General features: G+C 38.8%; 1 pseudogene; it reads left to right on the top strand.

The window, feature by feature from the left end:
• Positions 1-3,442: 3,442 nt before the first annotated feature.
• Positions 3,443-4,355, top strand: LOC110258734 (annotated as a pseudogene).
• The last annotated feature ends 232 nt before the right edge of the window (positions 4,356-4,587 follow it).

Genomic DNA, 4,587 nt, shown 5'->3' with positions numbered 1-4,587 from the left:
AATCTGACTTAAAAGACAGAAACTTCGGTAGCATTTAGTGTTCCACACCTCAATAGACTGAAAGTGTGTTTTTTCTTGGAGTAGGGTGACTGAGTGGAGGCTTTGGTAATTGAAAGGGGAGGCATCTGTCCCCCTTAGGAATGAAGAGGACGGGAGGAGGGCTCTGTGGACAGAATCTGCCTGTTGGCAGCCTTGTCTGGGACTAATTATCCCTATGTTTGCTGTGATTCTGGATTAACTGAACTAAGTGGCTCATTTAGCAAATCCTTCAGGATTGGGTGGGAAGGGTGGAATCCTTGTTCCTCCAAAACCTGGACATTTGTGAACTTTTTGTGAAATTCCTATAAATATCCGATGGAGGAAATAGGAATGTTTAATTCACATGCTCTGCCAGGGAATGATTTGGGACAATGTAAGTGGCTATTTAGAGATGCTCCTAACACAGTATAGTGGGGGTATTTCCTATTCATTCTAGAAATTTCTAAAAACAGAAGTGAGAAACTTTCTGCCAGTGTTACGGACCCTTTTAAAGAGTCTAACAATGCCTTCTAGGAAGGGCTGACTCTCTATGGAGAATCCTCTCTACCCATAGATCCTGCAACAGAAAACAGAGTGGATCCATTTGAAGTACAATTTACATGTTGCAAACACTGCACAGGATTCATCTTCAGAGTAAATCTGAATTGAAAGAATAAAAGCTATGAGCTCCCACTTGGATGTCATTTCTTTTATCAAGAGAAAAGGTAAGTTCTCTAGCCCAACTGAACAATTTCCATTTTCTTGCTTTTCATCCAAGACTGGGTTTTTAGGACAGTGGCTTTTATGCAGTTCTGTCTCCTGAGAAAGATGTAGTTCAAGAAAATTGTTTCCCTCCATGATAAAATTATGAAGTTTCAAGGTTCCCCAGCTTCTAATGGTCTCTTCTTGATGCAGCACTGCTCCAGCCTATTCTTATTGGAAAAAAGAGGGTATATTGAGTAAAGCAGAGGTATGTTATTCTATACCTGCCGATGTCTTATTTGCAAAGCACAATGACAGGAAAAGGATGGGGTGTATGCTGATGATATGCAATGAATATGCATTGATACTACTGATACAGTGAGTCTATGATACGCTGATACTGATTTTCCTGATCTTACCTTACTTACATTCATTGTCCAGGACCCACCATTATCCCTCCTCACAGCCTCGGATTACATCTCTTTCTGAGACTGGGGTAAGGGATAAAAAGGAGAGTGAGAGAGAAGGAAACAAACTCTCTAATGAAATCCTAGGACGAACTCCTCTGTATCCCTAACATGGGTCTTTGCTCACTTTTGTATTGAGTGTTTTCCACTGTTTCATCCCCTGATTCTTCTTCCTTCGCAGGCTTTTTTCCACAATCATATTTTTCTCTGATCCCTGCCATATTTCACATATCTCTATATTGCCTCTTTTTTCCCCTATTATTTTTCAAATATGCATATAAAATGATGATCTCTCTGTTTGACCCAACCTGACATTTGCATACACCTGAGAGTCAGGACATGCATGGAATGTGTCAGGGGTTTTCTTCTTTACCTGCTTATGATTTCCAGGCTGTATGCTGACTCTCTCCTGATGGTTGGAGACTAGTGTTTTGCAAGGGAGCGTAGGTTGGCATGTTAGACAGAGATTGCCATGGAGCACAAAGGTTTGAGTTCTGGTCCTGGTTCCTCTGTAATTACTCTCAATTAAATCCTGCCTCCATGCTTAGCCTAAACTGCATGAAGAAGAATGAAATGAACTTGCTTTATGAAGTAGCAAAATCAAATAAACAAGAGATATTAAAGAAAAATGAGATAAGGCTATAGTTAGGGATTGCATAATTCAGTAAACATGTACACCTATGCAACACATATGCAACACCTACACACACACACACACACACACACTTTAAATTGGTTGGCCATAAGCAAGTTATTTGACAGTGTTAACTTGATCAGGACAAGCATCAGCAGACATCGTGGGAAGAAACATGGAAAACAAGGTGATGACATGGAGTTAGAGGACTTTGAGGGCCACAGCGAGTATTCTGGCCATTACCTTTGAAAACCATATAGCCCTTGCATTTCATTTATGATTCAACGTATGTTATTTCTTTGCAAGAGATAGCAAGGAGGTAAAACAAGAAGGGTGGAAAGAATGAGGAGAAGAGGAAATATCTGAAACTGGGTCTTTTTTTCTCTTTAGAAACATAGACTAGGCCTGTGCGGACCCATTTAAACAACTCTAGTATTGGCCAATGTTTATGGAAGTCAGCCTGACATGGTGGTAGGTATGAGCTAATCATTCTCGTGATGTGAACCCAAAGAAATATCTCTCTCAAAGTGTTCTTTTTCTTCTGATAAGTGTGTGAGACCTTTTATTTAGAATCTAATGAGTATAATAATGTTTGAAAGGAAATTTCTGTTCTATGTTTTGGGGCTATCAATGTAATCCCTCTTTAGGGCACTGGAATTACTCCCTATGATATTATAATAATAGCTTCAAGCCATTTTACCTTTATCCAAACCCATGGAATACACTTCAGGAAGTGTGAGATTTAAGGTAAACTGTGGACTTTGGGTGATTGTGATCTGAGTGTAGGGTCATCAGTTAGAAGAAACACACACTCTGCTGGGAGATATTGATAATGGGTCATAGGTTATACACGTGTGAGGGAGGGACTATGTGGGAAATCTCTGTGCCTTTCTCTTACTTTTCCCATAAACCTAAACTGCCATAAAAAGTCTTAAAAACAATAACAATGGCAACAGATGATCCTGTTAAATCTAAGGGGAGATATTTAAAACATATTTCATGCAAGATCCTGATGGGATCAGAGATAAAAGACAGAAAACTGAATAAACTGAACTGATAATATTGTCTTCAAGAGGGTTTCTCCAACAATATCCATGATTAATCATATTGGAATAGTGCTATTATTATTTCTACAAACACAGAAATGTTGCAAAATACTTGAAATATATGTGGATAGATAGATACAAAATATTTTTATATTTTAATTTTTTTCCTAAAAATTTTTTAGGAAAACTCAGACTAAGATAAGGCAGGTATTAGCAGTCCATTTATTCTAGGAAGGCTAAATTTTAAAGTGTTTAATTCATTTGATCAAGGGACATATTCTTTATGCAGTTCTCAATCTCCATTGTAATAAACATTTTTAAAGGAATTTACTTTTTGTTCTCAAAATACCAAGACCTGGATCCAAGGCAACCAGTTTCTGAACCAACAGATGGATCTGGGAGAAGCTTGGACATCTGCAAATTTCCAAAGATTCATAGCAGATTAAAGGCGACTGGAGGAAACAGTGCATGAAACAAAAGGAATACAGAGTTCAATCCACTGATTTTCCCAAGATGTCACTTTTACTCTCTGCAGATTAAGCCTTTGTCAACGCATCTTTCCTACAACCATTGGCATGTCAATGAATAACAGTGTGACCGAATTCATTCTTTTTGGATTGACACAGGATGCAGGAAAGCAGAAAGCAATATTTGGAGTATTTTTGATTCTGTACCTTGCAACACTGTTGGGGAACTTTCTCATTGTAGTGACTATTAAGACCAGCCGGACACTTGAGAGTCCCATGTACTTCTTCCTATTTTATCTGGCCTTTGCTGATGCCTGCTTCTCTACAACCATAACCCCAGGTTAATTGTAGATGCCCTTTCTCAGAAGAAGACCATTTCCTATAACGAGTGCATGACCCAGGTCTTTGCAAGCCATTTCTTTGGCTGCATGGAAATCTTTGTTCTCATCCTCATGGCCTTTGACCGCTATGTAGCCATTTGTGAGCCCCTGCGATACACAAACATCATGAGCTGGCAAGTCTGCGGTGCACTGGTGAAACTGGCCTGGGTGGGATCTTTATCCACTCTTCAGCACAGATTTTCCTGGCTTTGAGATTGACCTTCTGTGGCCCCAATGTGATCGACCACTATTCCTGTGATTTGCAGCCCTTGTTGAAACTTGCCTGCATGGACACATATGTGATAAATTTGTTAGTTGTTTCTAATAGTGGAGCCATATGCATGGTGAGTTTCATAATCTTGCTTATCTCCTACGTTGTCATCTTGTACTCACTCAGAAACCACACTGCAGAAGGAAGGCGGAAAGCCCTTTCCACATGCACCTCCCACTTTATTGTGGTTGTCATATTTTTTGGCCCATGTATATTCATATACACACGCCCGCCAATCACATTTCCAATAGACAAAATGGTGTCTGTGTTTTATAGTATTGGGACACCCTTGCTCAACCCCCTGATCTACACATTAAGGAATGCAGAAGTAAAAAGTGCCATGAAAAAGGTATGGTGTAGCAACGTGTGACTTCAGTTAACAAATGATATACAGAAATTCTAATGTATATTTCCTTAACAGATTAGTTTGTTTAATAAGCAGGAAAGATAACATATTTTTGTTGGGAAACAAAGAATTAAGAAATATGTAGGTATAGATAAAAAGATAGCTATAGATACATCATACCTTTATTCTAGAGGATTGCATTAAATATGATTAACGATTTTGAACACTCTCTGATGACTCTTATTGAATTCTATCA

Source organism: Sus scrofa, unplaced genomic scaffold, assembly GCF_000003025.6.
Source record: "Sus scrofa isolate TJ Tabasco breed Duroc unplaced genomic scaffold, Sscrofa11.1 Contig40, whole genome shotgun sequence".
Lineage (NCBI taxonomy): Eukaryota > Metazoa > Chordata > Mammalia > Artiodactyla > Suidae > Sus > Sus scrofa.
The sequence above is the reverse complement of the archived record's forward strand: the minus strand, read 5'-3'. Positions and strand labels throughout refer to the sequence as shown.